Here is a 16,259-nt window from a genome sequence, read left to right as displayed (position 1 = left end):
TTTTAGTAGAGACAGGGTTTTGCCATGTTGGCCAAGCTGATCTCAAACTCCTGACCTCAGATGATCTGCGTGCCTCAGCCTCCCAAAGTGCTGGGATTACAGGTGTGAGCCACCATGCCTGGCAACACCTGAAGTTTTAAAACACAGATCTTTTGCTTATAAGAGTGAGAATTGGGTGCTCAGACCAGGAATTGGAGGTTCCCTGCATCCGGTTTGGTCCTGAGGAAGAAAGAAGGGGTCGCATGAGGAATGACACAGGCAAGCCAGGTCTGCAGGAAACAATCAGTGTGGGAGGGGGAGCAAAGAAGCTTTCTTTGGTACCAGACCATTTCTTTGGTACCAGTCTGTATGAATGATGTGAAGAGAAGTAAAGACTCCAACTCACATCCCTGGGTTATAAGGAAAGTTCCTGCTGGCTTGGAACCTGATTTCCTGCATGAACGCCTGCAAGTATCTAATCAAGGAAAAGCACTCTTCATTTAAAGTTTATTCATCAAAAGTCTATATGAAGTTGATTTCTGCTTCTAAACAAGATGGACTAACAGGAACTGGGTTTACCCTCTGCCTGAAAAAAAACAAAATTAACTAAAAAAGCAGATAAAATAATGAGAAGCAATGATGTTTAAGATCTTGGATATCATACAGTGACATTCAGTGATCTCCGAGAAATGGGAAATAAACAACATGAGCCCCACACTTGCTCCAGGTTACTGCTCAGAGAGAGTTTTGAAGTCATGGCCCAGAGAGGGGAAAACCTGGTTACAGCATGGTGGTCTCTCAGTTCAGCTGAGGGTTAGAGTTTTCAGAAAATAATTACAGAGAGAAGACAGCTTCTGTCTCTCTCTCTCTCTCTCTCTGTCTCTCTTTGTCTCTGTCTCTCTGTTTCTCTCTCTCTCTCTCTCTCTCTCTCTCTCACACACACATACACACAGAGAGAGAGAGTGAGAGACAGAGAGAGAAACAGAGAGACAGAGAGAGAGAGAGAGCGCACACTCCCTCCAGAGATCTATAGAGGGCTGACTTGAGTCTTCTGCTGTGTACTGATCAGTGCATGCACATGAGGAAATTACCTGAGGCCAGGGGGGAGCAAGAACTATCTGAAGGATTAGAGGAAAAGTTCTCACCTAAGATCAGGTACCAGGCAAGGAGGTCTGCTCTCACCACTTCTACTGATACATGCAACAACATGGATAAATCTCATAAAAAAATTATACTGGGTAAAAAAGCCAGACCAGAGAGTGTATATTGTACGGTACCAGTTGCAGAAAATTTTGGAAAAATGCCAACTAAAGTGAAAGAAAACAAACCAAACCAGTGGTGTATGGAACTGGAAAAAAGCGTAGGAAGGGATATAGGGAGAGATTATAAAGGGTACGTGGAAACTTTTTGGGGTGATGAATATGCTCGCAGTTTGACCGGGGCAATGGTTTCGTAGGTGCATGCATATGTTGAAACTGATCTATCAAACTGTACACATAAATATGTGCAGTTTTTGTATGTCATTACACCTCATTGAAAAATACGCAAGAAACAATGAAGAGCAGGACAAGAAAAGCCAGTGAAACACAATAAACCAGTAAGTGATGGCTCTGAAGAAAAAAACAGAAATCATGTAACAGAACAAATATTTAAAGATGCAATTTATGAAGATGTTTCAGAAATCAAGGAGAACATGAATCTAGCTATCGAAAAGGAACAACAGATTCCAGAAGAAATGTACAAAAGTCCTCATCACTGAGACATGTCCTAGCAAAACTGCTGTGCTTCAGAGATCAAGAGTCTTTGGGACAGCCAGGCAAAAAGGCTAAGAGAAATGACTTGTTAACTTTAGACTTCTCCAAATTAGCACGCAACCCCAGAAGACAGTGGAACTAATCCTAAAATCTCAAAGAAAGAAGGTGTGATCTAAAATTTTTATACCTGGCTTTTTATTTTTAAAATCAAGCATTTTTGTGTATGCAAGAAATTAGGAAAGATTGTTCTTATAAACCCTTCCTGGAGAAACTATTGGAGGACAAACTTCAACCCTAATGATGCTCAAAACAGAAGATAATAATGAATTACACAGGGAACCTTGCCCAGTAGAGAAACTGACTGTCCATTGTCAGAATGGAAATGCCTGAAGAGGATTTAAATGTTTTGAAAGAGTATGGTAACTTAATGGTACAGGAGCTTGAAAACACCAGTGTTTCACAATACGGCCAAGAAATAAATGCAGAAAAGCAACCACGTCTGACAGCAGTGGAGATTAAGTATTTGTAAATTGATATACCATGATGCTACTATCCAGTCTGCCTGAGAAAGCAAGGTCGGGCTGCATTTTTATAAGACGCCCTGGGAATATGGAATGTTTACCCTTCTTGGGAGTGGGATACTTGCCATTTTCTTCAGGGGAACACTATTTCTGTAATGAGTGGAAATATCAAGTGATTGAACAATGGATCGCACGGAAATTTAAAATGATCTTGGCAGAATTAAAAGAAACCACTTAAAAGTTATTGGATTCATTTTGGGGACAAATAAGAACATTTTAATAGGGTTTGTATTTTAGATTTTGGAATTATTGTTAATTTTCTGAGGTGTGAGCATGGTATTATGGTTGTATAGGAAAACATCCTTATATTTATAGATGATTTACGTTGAAATATATAGGAGTGGAGTGCCACAAAATCTAGGAATTACTTCCAAATTTCAAGGCAAAAAAAGGATATGTCATACCTAAGGAAAAAGAAAATATAGCGAAATGAAAATAATGAGTGAATACTGGTGAGGAGTATATGGGGTATTCATTATACTAATCTTTCAACTTTTTCTGTAGGTGTGTGTTTCCAAAATAAAAAGTTATCCCATTCAGAACAGAACATCAAAGCAGCAAAGATATCTTTTAGAGAAATCAAGATCTAAAATAAACATCTTCCTGAGGAAGTATCTGGGCTTAAAGATACAATCAGGTGACTTGAAGAAACAATTCAAATGCACAGAAAGATGTGCTTATAGTTTGGGGAACAGAATGTCAAGAAGACTGGAAAGCTGAAACTTTATGGAAAGGTTAGACATCATTTTTTTTTTTTTTCTTTTGAGATGGAGTCTTGTTGCGGGAAGTCAGGACCCCAAACGGAGGGACTGGTTGAAGCCGCGGCAGAAGAACATAAATTGTGAAGATTTCATGTACATTTATTAGTTCCCCAAATTAATACTTTCATAATTTCTTACGCCTGTATTTACTGCAATCTCTGAACATAAATTGTGAAGATTTCATGGACACTTATCACTTCCCCAATCAATACCCTTGTGATTTCCTATGCCTGTCTTTACTTTAATCTCTTAATCCCATCATCTTCTTCATAAACTGAGGACTCTGTGATGATTGCATCAACTGCACAAATTGTTTGTAGAGCATGTGTGTTTGAACAATATGAAATCTGGGCATCCTGAAAAAAGAACAGGATAACAGCAATGTTCAGGGAACACCAGAGATAAGACTTCTGGCCGCCAGTGAGCCGGATGGAACAGAGCCATATTTCTCCTCTTTCAAAAGCAAATAGGAGAAATATCGCCGAAATCTTTTTGTCTGCAAGGAACATCCCTGAGAAAGAGAATGCACCCTGATGGTAGGTTTATAGATGGCCCCCTCAAGGCGTGCAGTCTTTTATGGTCGAAGTCGAAGGGATGAAATAAGCCCCAGTCTCCTGTAGCGCTCCCAGGCTTATTAGGACGAGGAAATTCCCGCCTAATAAATTTTGGTCAGACAGGTTGTCTGCTCTCAAACCCTGTCTCCTGATAAGATGTCATCAATGACAATGCGTGACTGAAACTTCATTAGCAATTTTAATTTCGCTCCATCCTGTGGTCCTGTGATCTCCCCCTGCCTCCACTTGCTTTGTGATATTTTATTACCTTGTGAAGTATGTGATCTCTGTGACTCACACCTTATTCGTGCACTCCCTCCCCTTTTGAAAATTGGTAATAAAAACTTGCTGGTTTTACGGCTCCGGAAACATCACGGATCCTGCCGACATGTGATGTCTCCCCCGGACACCCAGCTTTAAATTTCTCTCTCATACTCTTTCCCTTTATTTCTCAAACCAGCTGAGATATCTAGGAAATAGAAAAGAACCCACATAACCATTGGGAGTGGGTTCCCCTGATAGAGTCTCGCTCTGTCACCCAGGCTGGAGTGCAATGGCATGATCTGGGCTCACTGCAACCTCTGTGTCCCAGGTTGAAGCAATTCTCCTGCCTCAACCTCCTGAGTAGCCGGGATTACAGGCACCTGCCACCACGCCTGGCTAATTTTTGTATTTTTAGTAGAGACAGGGTTTCACCATGTTGGTCAGGCTGGTCTCGAACTCCTGACCTTGTGATCCGCCCTCCTTGGACTCCCAAAGTGCTGAGATTACAGGCATGAGCCACCGTGCCCCACCAGGTTACACTTTTTTTTTTTTTTTTTTTTTGAGACGGAGTCTCGCTGTGTCGCCCAGGCTGGAGTGCAGTGGCCGGATCTCAGCTCACTGCAAGCTCTGCCTCCCGGGTTTTTACGCCATTCTCCTGCCTCAGCCTCCCGAGTAGCCAGGACTACAGGCGCCCGCCACCTCGCCCGGCTAGTTTTTTGTATTTTTTAGTAGAGACGGGGTTTCACCGTGTTAGCCAGGATGGTCTCGAACTCCTGACCTCGTGATCCGCCCGTCTCGGCCTCCCAAAGTGCTGGGATTACAGGCTTGAGCCACCGCGCCCGGCCTCAGGTTACACATTTTTACAGGTAATTTTATTTTAAAACTTCCAGACAGGGGAGCTCCCTAACGAAGATTATCTAAGCAAAGTGAAGAGACAATGTCTTGACATTACTAAGATCAAGAAGAAAAAATTCCAGACTTAAGTTGGCATGGAACAACTATTATTCGGGAAGGAAAAGGTTGGAATGAATGAAATACTGAGCTCAGGAAATGAATTACATTGTATTTGAAATCTTGGAAAGCCCTAGAAGAAGCTCTATTGCGCAAAAAGGATGAAACTCTCATTTTGAATAATTACTCTGAGCTGCTGAAACCCCTGATGATCAGGGTGAGAAGATAAAAAGTCAGAAAACACAGACAGTAGCTACTGCTTTGACAAAATTAAGAACGGTTGGAAACAGTGGAGTCCATTTCCAATTCCCACTGAGTGATGACGTGTCAGTTAGGCATAAGCTGGAAGCACAGAGAAGCTGGACATGGACCTTGGACACAGCATTTCATCAAAGCTCACCTGGAAAATGGATGCACAGCCTTGTAGCTGAAGCACAAGTTCTGAATGCCCTGGACAGGCAGAGAGGCATGGCTCTACAGGAGAATGAATAGGAAGAGGGAGAGCAAGAGCTCTCAGCAGCAGAGGAAGTGAAAGCTCATCAGCAAGTAATTTAAGAACTGGAGGATGAATTACAGGGTGGGTGGGGGATGAGATCTAATAAGATCTAGATTGCTCTTAATGGTCGGAGAGTCCGTGACAGCAGGCATACCGCTGGTGCTGCAGAAAGAGCTTTAGTTGGAAAGAAGAGGCAAACTGTCAGACCTGGACAGAAATTAATACAAGGAAAACCAAGACACCAAAGCTTCCAACACCAATGACTATAACTCCAGGAAGACATAATCACCAAATCCTATTACAGAGAGCTCTCCTGTGCCAAAGCTTATCTTTTGGCCCACATGCTAGAACTGGAGGTGTCCTCTCCCCAGGGCCTGCTACATGAGTTGCTGGGACCAGTACAAAATAAAAATGTGTGTCTCTTGATTAAAAAGCAAAGCCTGAGCAACATGGCAAAACCCAGCCTCTACCAAAAATAGAAAAAAAGAAGAAAAAAAAAAAAAAAGGAAATAGCAGGGCATGGTGGCACACACTTGTAGTCCCAGCTACTTGAGGCAGGAGGATCACTTGAACCTGGGAGGTCAAGGCTGCAGTAAGCCAAGATTTTTCCACTGCACTCCAGCCTGGGGGACAAAGTGAGACCCTGTCTCAAAAAAAAAAAAAAAAAAAAAAAAAAAAAGATAAAGAAAAAAAAAGAGCCAGAAAAAATGCCCCTGAAGGTACTAAAATATATAGTATAGCTCTTTCCTTTCTTCTGAGGTTTGGTGCTCTCTGTCAACTTGGCATGGTATTTTTTACTTGCCACTTAAGGTAAATCTCAGTAAAGAAAAATTAAAAATTGTAATTATATCATTCATCTTTACATTATCTAATGGCAGTTTTATGTATGCATTTAGAGACAGGGTCTTGCTGTCCCCCAGACTGGAATGCAGAGGTGCAATCATGGCTCACTGCAGCCTCAAACTCCTGGGCTCAAGCAATCCTCCTCCTTTAGTCCCCTGGGTAGCTGAGACTATAGGTGCACGCCACCATGCCTGACTTTTTTTTTTTTTTTTTTTTTTTTGTAGAGACGTGGTTTTGCTATGTTTCCCAGGCTGAACTCCTGGCCTCAAGTGATCATCCTGCCTTGGACTCCCAAGGGGATTACAGACCTGAACCACCATACCCAGCCTACCAATGACAATTTTAAATGCAAATATAAGAGCATTTCTCTCATATGCAGAATCACTGAAACGACACAATTCTCATGTTTTTAGCTCATATACGTATATATTATTTAGTTCGTATCAGAAAAATGGAAATACTGTGCAAAACTAACTAAACTGTTTTTTATTTCACTTCCGATATACAAACATTCCACCAGCATGCTCTCTCTTCAGGTGACTGAGGAGTGAGGAAGGACTGAAGGTAAAAGGAACTATGTGCTGTCCTGTCTTTCCCTCTCCTTCTGTGTCATAATTGTCAGTGTCCGTGGCTGGCAAATACAGGGAGGTGGCATGAGTGAACAGGATGTGAATGAGGACGGGACAGAATTCCTTGGTCCTTTCTGTTTCTTAGAACACCATTGCCTTCTTTCTGCATTTAAGGCAAGTTGTGATTCAAAGGGAAAGTGTGGTCTCAGCTTACCCATTCATAGACAGAGCACGCTTACCTTGCTCTTGCTGTCTTGTCTCACTTAACTCCTATGCATAGAAGGCCCACCAGAATTCTGTGCTCAGAAAACCAAAACACGAGTTCAAAGAGAAAAGTAGGAAGAGTTTCAAGAAGACAACAGCAGAGCATTAGAGCAAGCATGAGGCCTGTCTGAGCACAGGGCCATGTGCCACTGCACACACCGCATACCCAGAAGGCCAGCCCTGGCTCCATCCCACAAGTCATCATGGGCTATCTGGGCGAATCCTTTTGTCTCTAAGAGTGGGATCTAGAAGGGAATTTGCAACTGTCAGTCAACCTCTACCTAGCTCTGGAAGCCTCTCACATTCCACCGTGATGGATGACATAGTTGATGCTGTCCCAGGAATACCAGCATGATCTCACCAAAGAGAGGATGCCATTGTCCTGGGTGAATGTACCACCTCCTAACCTAACCTTAGGCACCTCCATGTTTTTTCCTCCCAGACTCCTCCTGGGCCTGCTCTTCCTGACCAAGAGAAGATTCCCTAGACTTTCATCGGGAATGAGGATCCTTCAAGTATTTCATGGACACCTACTTTCTAGATTCATCGTTTCTTGGCCTAAAATGATGCATTCCTTCTGGTTCCCATTGACTCCTCCCAACCCCATGGCCATCCAAGGAGTTGCCTTCACATTTCAGTGTCTGCACTGCCTCCTACATGCATTTGTTCTCAATGTTGTATACAGGACATTTCAGGGGATTCTCTCGGACTTTTAGCCTGAGTCCCTGAATAGAATTTTTAAAACTTTTCATATGCTTCAAAATGAAATATGCCTTTACCTTGAATATTAGACTTGGGCTTACTATTTTAAATGTTCTTTTTTTTTTTTTTTTTCTTTTTTGCTGACCAAGCAAGTCGACTCTGAATTTTGTAGAAGGGAAAACAATTGTATTGATTAACATGAAGATCACCTCTAAAGCTTTATCCTGCTACATACCTGTTCTAGTTTTAGTTCTTGTAGTTTGGGTCATTGATACATCTTTATTTTTCATTTATTTTCATTTATTTTTATTTTTTGAGACAGGGTCTCATTTCTTGCCCAGACTGGAGTGAAGTGGTGCAAACGTGGCTCACTGTGATCCACGTGATCACTGTGATTGTGCCTCTGCACTCCAGCCTGGGGGACAGCAAGACCCTGTCTCTAAATATATACATAAAACTGCCATTAGATAATGTAAAGATGAATGGTATAATTACAATTTTTAATTTTTCTTTACTGAGATTTACCTTAAGTGGCAAGTAAAAAATACCATGCCAAGTTGACAGAAAGCACCAAACCTCAGAAGAAAGGAAAGAGCTATATATTTTAGTACCTTCAGGGGCATTTTTTTTGGCTTTTTTTTTTTTTTTTGAGACAGGGTCTCACTTTGTCCCCCAGGCTGGAGTGCAGTGGAACAATCTTGGCTTACTGCAGCCTTGAGCTCCCAGGTTCAAGTGATCCTCCTGCCTCAGCACCCCCCAAGTAGCTGGGACTACAGGTGGATGCCACCAAACCTGGCTAATTTTTGTATTTTTTGTAGAGACAGGTTTTACCACTTTGACCAGGCTGGTCTCAAACTCCTGACCTCAAGTGATCCGCCCACCTTGGCCTCCCAAAGTGTTGGGATTACGGGGGTGAGCCACCATTCCCGGCCTTGATACATGTTTTTACGTGTTAGGAAAAATATATGTTTGAATAACTTTTCTTTCCTAAATTCAAACACACACACACACACAAATTGTTCCCATTCTAACAGTAGAAAATGACTTCATTGATGAATACAAGTAGCAATCCCAAAACGTTGGTCAACAGCTCCTGTGTACTTACTCCCAGAGTGGTACCGACAGCTAGAAAGCACAGCTGTCCTCCTGAGAGAATTGAAGAAAGCCAAACCACAGCAACAACCAAGCCGTGTACATCTTGCAAGGGGTAGCTGGGGTCTCAGCTCCTCTAAGGAGCCCCAGATCCTGGCCCAGCCCACACACTGAAACCATCCTTCTCTGTCCTCCTTTGACCCTTTCATTTTCCCATTCTGTTACCCTCTGCCTACCATAAACTGTTGCATTTTTGCCCAGAGAATAACCTTTATTTAGAGTATTTGGCCCCTGAATTTTTCAAAGTATGTCCAGAGACTCTGGCATCAGAACCCCACCAGGGTTGGGGTGGGGAGAGTTTTAAAGTGCAGATGCCAGCCTCCTCTACAGACATTTTAAAGCAGACTCTCTGGGAGTCCCAGCCATCCGCAGCTTTAACAAGCTCCCTAGAGAACTCTAATGCCCACTGAAGATTAATAACCACTGACCTGGTCCCACTACCCATTTTGCCCTGGAGGAAATTGAGGCCCTGAGGTCACACAAGTCAGAAGCAGTGCAGTAGGGACTAAAGTCTGGGTCTTTTCACTCTTAGCCCATCCTGAATCCCTAAACCAGGATCTCTAGTTTCTCTGCAGTTTCTTAATATACACCTTTATCCTTGGTCACTTTGTAAACTCCTAAACAACAAGGACCATATGAATTAAACTGAGTACCAAGCACAGCGTTGGGTGTGAAGTCACAAATTGTTATTTCAGCAAGTAGATTAATGAATGGAAAAAAAAATAAATGAATGATGATGCCTACAATGAGGCTTTACAACTTTCCAGTTCATTATTTTTTTGTTGTTGTGTTTTTATTTTTTGACACAGGGTCTGACTTCGTTGCTCAAGCTGGAGTGCAGTGGTGAGATCATGGCTCACTGCAGCCTCAACCTTCCAGGTTCAAGCAATCCTCCTGCCTCAACCTCCTGAGTAGCTGGGACTACAGGCATGTGCCACCATGCCTGGCTAATTTTTTATTTTTATTTTTGTAGAGATGGGGTCTCGCTATATTGCCCAGGCTGTCTTAAACTTCTGGGCTCAAATGATCTTCCCCCCTTGGCCTCCCAAAGTGCTAGGATTACAGGTATGAGCCACTGTGCTCAGCCTCTGGTTCATTTTAAGTTTACTTTGACATGTCTTAATTGCTAGCCATTGTAAGTCCTCTTTGGTAGAGGGCTGGGTTTAAAAGATAAAATAAATGAAGCTGAAAAAAGCAAGGTGTTCCCATGGAGCTAAAAACCCCTGGCCTAACTATTCAAGCACCCAGCACAGGGTACCCAGAAGAATGATTCCCCAGCAGAGCTATCACCCTCTTCCAGCGTCAGCACTTCACCCACACTGTACTGTTTTAATACCTTGACTGTGGCTCTATTCCCTCTCCATGTGGCCAAGGTCAATATTTATAATTGTCTGTTGCCTCCCATTTGAGCTGCTGATGCTTTGATTACATAAACATCCACCACCCCTCACTGGGTCAGGGACTGGGAGGGAGAAGTTCATTAGTCTTTATGGCCATAATAATATTTCATGTCAAGGCAGTGGGGGGATCTGCCCATGCCTCCCTGAGACGTATGGCTGGCTGCAGGCGCTGACTATTGATTGCATCTATAATAATATGATGGCTGCTCTCTGAAGTGGGACATGTAAATACCTTGACTCTCAGGTGGGAGGGAAAAGGTCTTTGTTGAAGGCAGAAGTGTGTCATGAAAGTAGTTTTGCTGGAAATGGTCTCACCAGGTGGCATCTCTTTCCCACAATACCTTCACCCTGCCACTCACCCTAGATGCCTCATCTTCTCGAAACAGAGAGATGGATGGAGAGATGAGTGGAATCGTGTCAGTTAACTTTGATGAGTAATAGTGTTTGAGCATCTGAAGTGAATGTGTCCCTACAGATCTTTGAGTCCAACACCCTCATTACACAGATGAGGAAACTGAGGTTCAGAGAAGCTCCTGCAAATTCAGGACAACACTTAAAAATGCTAGACTCCTAACTGGATATCTAGGATATTAATATTCCTTCATTCTAGTAGATAACGACTATATACTAGGGGTAGAACTGCTTCTAGCCCATAAGGTGCCTTTTTGCAAGTAGGAAAAGGCACCACTTCCTCCCCATGGATATGGGCCTGCATCAGGGTGCATGAGTGGCAAGCAGAGTGGCAGCTGGATCTCAGCCCCCTGCTGTCCCTTGTACAGTAACAACCTGCACAGTTGTCACTGGAGGCTCTGGCTAGGGAAGGACAAAGTTTGTCCCTGAAGACAGGGCCTGATCCTTATTTACCTCTGTAAATCCCATCTCATGTAGAGCTATGCCTGGCCCACTGCAAGTGGAAGATAAATGTTTACATAAGGAAAGAAAAGAGAGGGGAGAAAGAACAATATCCAATTTCCTTGGGAACTTCATCAGTGAAACTTTGTGAAGGAAGAAAACAAGCAAAACCCAAACAGCCGATTGCTAGGTCTGGTGCAGGAAAATAAAGCAAAATGAAATAGAGTCCAATTAGTTTGCTTAAACAATATTAAACTCCAGAGGAAAACGGAAAGATAGCCCTGCTGACATTACTGAGAGCTGCAGAGAGGGGCCAGGCAATTATATTAGGGAAAACAGATAAGTTTGTGGGTTGCCAAATAAAGAAGCAATCACAGAGATAAAAGCAGGCACTTTCCCCAAACGGAAAGCATAACTAAATCATTCATCAGCTTCCCATGCAGAGCTCAGGCACTTGATCTGGAGACAAATAAGGAGGGTATTTTTTTTTTTTTAATGGTGTTATCTTGAATAGGCTGATTCCTTTGCCTCGAGCTAATTTGGATTAATCTGTCTTCCCAGGAGGCTATAAAATTCTTCCTTTTCTCCATAAACCTTTGGAAGGACAGATGGTCACTTATCTGCAAATAAGGTTTGAATTCCCTCCCCCATGACAGGGGTGGGGAGGAGTCTTGGGGAGATGAGGGTGTCAAGAGCAGGGAAGTAGAGGAAAGGAAGAGAGATAAAATCTCGTATCATGTGCCAGGCATGGTAGCTCACGCCTGTAATCCCAGCACTTTGGGAGGCCGAGGCAGGCGGATCATGAGGTCAGGAGATCGAGACCATCCTGGCTAACACGGTGAAACCCTGTCTCTACTAAAAATACAAAAAATTAACTGGGCGTGGTGGCAGGTGGCTGTAGTCTCAGCTACTTGGGAGGCTGAGGCAGGAGAATGGCGTGAACCCGGGAGGCGGAGCTTGCAGTGAGCTGAGATCGTGCCACTGCACTCCAGCTTGGGCGACAGTGTGAGACTCTGTCAAAAAAAAAAAAATCTCGTATCATGTTTAGAAGTTCAAAAATACCTTTAACATTTTTCTGTCTTGTTTATTTAAACAACAAATCCCTGTCCTTTTAGAGTCAGCTTTGGCCCGTGTCATCCTGGAACAGGGATTTTGTCATCTTTTTGTAGTCACAGACCCCTTCGAGAATCTGAGCAAATGATGTAGATATCTCCTCAAATAAAAGAAAGACATATGCTTATGTTTATACACTTTCACAATTTCAAAGGGTTCATGCGCCCCCTGAAGCCCATCCTTGGATCCCAAGTTAAAAACACCTGTTCTAGATCCCGGAATGAAACCTATTTTGGAGAGGGTCCTAGAGGCTTCAGTGGTAACACCAAATGATCATTTTGCATTTTAAATGGGTTTGAAGACCTCAATGCATTAAGAAGAGATGCTTGAAAATGACATAACTTAGAAGCATTAGTGGGAGCCCTGCTGGCTGAGATCTTGGAGAGAAGGAGGAGGAACTGGCAGGGAAGTGCTAGCAAAATCTTTGTAAGGGACAGATACTTTAATACTCAAGAAGTTAGGTCTTAGGCTGGACGCGGTGGCTCATGCCTGTAATCCCAGCACTTTGGGAAGCCAAGGCGGGTGGATCACCTGAGGTCGGGAGTTCGAGACCAGCCTGACCAACGTGGAGAAACCCCATCTCTACTAAAAATACAAAATTAGCCGGGCGTTGTGGCACATGCCTGTAATCCTAGCTACTCAAGAGGCTGAGGCAGGAGAATCGCTTGAACCCGGGAGGAGGAAGTTGTGGTGAGCCGAGATCATGTCATTGCATTCCAGCCTGGGCAACAAGAGCAAAACGCCATCAAAAAAAAAAAAAAAGAAGAAGAAGAAGTTAGGTTTTCATGAAAGTTCAGCCTTTCATGAAGTTTAGTAATTCATGAATACTACCACAAGGTGAGAGTGCTGCAGTCATACGGCTCTCCTAAGCAAGCTTCTGTTCTGTGTGCATACTTCTGGGTTGCAAAACTAAACCAGTAATTTTCCACTTGACTTTTTTTGATAATTCAAGAACAAATACAGAGAGCCAAGTACTCGCCTATCAAGTGCACATTGCTGATGTGGGCAGTGGGGATAGAAAGATAAAGAAGACACATGAGTGTCTTCACATTCCATTCTTTTTTCTTCCTCAAGCAATAATTTGCCATCATGAGACTCGATTTTCATTCCTCAAACTCTTTCAACCATTTTCTCTTTCAGAGTCAGGTAATGAGTACCTATATACCTTTCCTTTTAGTTCTGTAAAATTTGTGTGAGATATACCTGGTATTTCCTCAGATCTCTTGAACTCTGAGATGATATAGACTCTTTTCTCTGATTAATCAAAACAAACAATTGTTTATTAAACTAGCTCACTATGATACAGATGAAGAAATATTACTAGTCACCAAAGAGTTCACTAAGCTGTCTTCATAAGCTAATGGTAGAGTTCCTAGACGTGCCATCTGTCAGTCATCGCACCCCCCCACACACACACAGCCACTCTTTAGGCTATTGAGAGGTAGGTCTGCTTCCACGAGGCAATTTGGCTGAGGCCTTGAAGGGAATTTCTCTGATTCTCTCTCAAAGCACTCGCCTTCCCTTCTCTGTATTGCCAAGCCCTTATGGTCAGGCATTTAGCATACATTACCTAGTACTTCAGCTACTTGTGTCCACATTCAGTCCCCAGGACAGGGGTGTTTCCATCTGTTGGGGCATCTTTAGTAAAATGCTCAATAAGCCGGTGGTCAACTGCACCAATCAGCAGGATGTGAGCAGTCAGAGAAGAGTGGGGGGTGGGCACACTGGGCAGAAGGAATCACAAGCACAAAAACAACTAGGCAGAAAACTCCAGGCCCTCACAGGAGAGGATGGGTCCTCCCATTGTGACCGGGGAGGTGTCATGAAGATGGAGGAAAACAGAAGGCTGGAAGGGTGGGGAGAAGACAGACTGAAGGGACCTTGAGTGCCAACTTGAAGCATCTGGATTTGGCTCAGCAGGCAAAGGGGAGCCAGCGAAGATTCCTGGTAGAGAAGATCTCAGCAAGATGCAGAAAAGGCAGTGTGAGTAAGCAAGGAGCAGTGGGAACTCACTACACCGATTCAGGGGTGAGATCTTAGGGGCTGCAACTGTGCAGTGCCCTTGACAATGACAAGAAGCGGACTCAAATGAGACAGCTAACGGAAGAACGAATTAACAAGATCTGGTAACTGCATAGGGGGTGGCCAAAGAGAGTGACCTGGGTCCTCTATGGAATGAGATGAAAAGGCTTTGTGGCCAAGACTCACATTCAAAAGAGTATCACATGCAAACTTTTGGGTTGTCTCCAATTTGAACATGCAATTACAAAGACACACGCAAACAAGATTTTCTGTAAATATAGACAAGTTGATTCCAAAAGTTATATGAAAAGAACACCAAAAAAACCTAACTTGAATAGCCAACATTTTTTTTAAAAAGGAAATTAAAATGGCAAGACTTACATGACCTGATTTTAAGACATGCTATAAACTATGGTAATCAAAACAATGTGGTATTGGGGAAGGGTAGACATATAGCTCAGTGGAGCAGAGTCCAGAAACAGACTCACATAAATATGATCGATTTTTTCCAAAAGTGCAAAGACAATTCAGTAGTATGTTTTCAACAAATGGTAGGCTGGGCATGGTGACTTATGCCTGTAATCCTAGTACTTTGGGAGGTCAAGGTGGGAGGATCGATTAAGCCCAGGAGCTTGAAACAGCCTGAGCAACATAGCAAGACCCTGTTTTAAAAAACAAACAAACAACAAACAAACAAACAAACAAAGGTGCAGGACAAGTAGATAGACATATACTTTTAAAATGAACCTATAACTCCCCTCTTATATAAAAATTAACCAGGCCGGGCGCGGTGGCTCACGCCTGTAATCCCAGCACTTTGGGAGGCCGAGGCGGGTGGATCACGAGGTCAGGAGATCGAGACCATCCTGGCGAACACGGTGAAACCCCGTCTCTACTAAAAATGCAAAAAATTAGCCGGGCGAGGCGGCGGGCGCCTGTTGTCCCAGCTACTCAGGAGACTGAGGCAGGAGAATGGCGTGAACCCGGGAGGCGGAGCTTGCAGTGAGCTGAGATCATGCCATTGCACTCCAGCCTGGGCGACTAAGCGAGACTCTGTCTCAAAAAAATAAATAAATAAAATTTAAAAAAATAAAAAAATAAAAAAAATAAAAATTAACCGAAGATGGATCATAGTCCTAAATATAAAATGTAAAATCATAAAACTGTCATAAGAAAACATCAGGAAAAAATCTCTGTGACCTTGAGTTTGCCAAAGAATTCTCAGGTATAACACCAATATGATCCACAAAAGAAAACAAGATAAACTTAACTTCATCAAAATTAACAACTTCACTCCACTAAGGACAGTATTAAGACAGTGAAAATTCAAGCCACAGAATGGGAGAGAAAATACTTGCCAATCATTTGTCTGACAAAGAACTCGTATCCAGAATATACAAAGAACTGTCAAAACTCAATAAGAAACATACAACCTGATTTTTAAAAACAGACAAAAAGGGCTGGGTGCGGTGGCTCATGCCTATAATCCCAACACTTTGGGAGCCCGAGGCGGGAGGATCATGAGGTCAGGAGATTGAGACCATCTTGGCTAACATGATGAAACTCTGTCTCTACTAAAAATACAAAAAATTAGCCGGGCATGGTGGTGGGCGCCTGTAGTCCCAGCTACTCGGGAGGCTGAGGCAGGAGAATGGCGTGAATCCGGGAGGCGGAGCTTGCAGTAAGCTGAGATTGCTCAGCTGTACTCCAGTGGAGTACAGTGTCACTGTACTCCAGTGTGGGTGACACAGGGAGACTCCATCTCAAAAAAAAAAAAAATACAAAAAGTTTGAATCAACATTTCACCAAAGAAGATATTCAGATGACAACACACACATGAAAACATGCTCATCATTTAGTCATTAGGGAAATACAAAATTAAAATCACCATGATGTATCCTTATAGACCTAGTAGAATGGCTAAACATTTTTTGAATACCTGACAATACCAAGTGCTGTCAAGGATGTAGGAGCAACTTTCCTACGTTGCTGGTGGGAATAA

The 16,259-nt window shown here is 43.0% G+C and overlaps 1 long non-coding RNA gene across 1 annotated transcript in view; it reads left to right on the top strand.

Moving 5' to 3' along the window:
- LOC139363409 (uncharacterized) overlaps nt 1-10,351 on the top strand; it is a 45,479-nt gene extending 35,128 nt beyond the window's left edge. The window contains exons 2-3 of the long non-coding RNA XR_011623772.1: nt 2,819-3,048; nt 6,408-10,351. This is a non-coding gene — a long non-coding RNA (uncharacterized lncRNA). The remainder of the gene's footprint in view (nt 1-2,818; nt 3,049-6,407) is intronic.
- The last annotated feature ends 5,908 nt before the right edge of the window (nt 10,352-16,259 follow it).

The sequence above is a fragment of the Macaca nemestrina genome, chromosome 5 (genome assembly GCF_043159975.1).
Source record: "Macaca nemestrina isolate mMacNem1 chromosome 5, mMacNem.hap1, whole genome shotgun sequence".
Lineage (NCBI taxonomy): Eukaryota > Metazoa > Chordata > Mammalia > Primates > Cercopithecidae > Macaca > Macaca nemestrina.
This window is presented reverse-complemented; position numbering and strand designations above follow the sequence as displayed.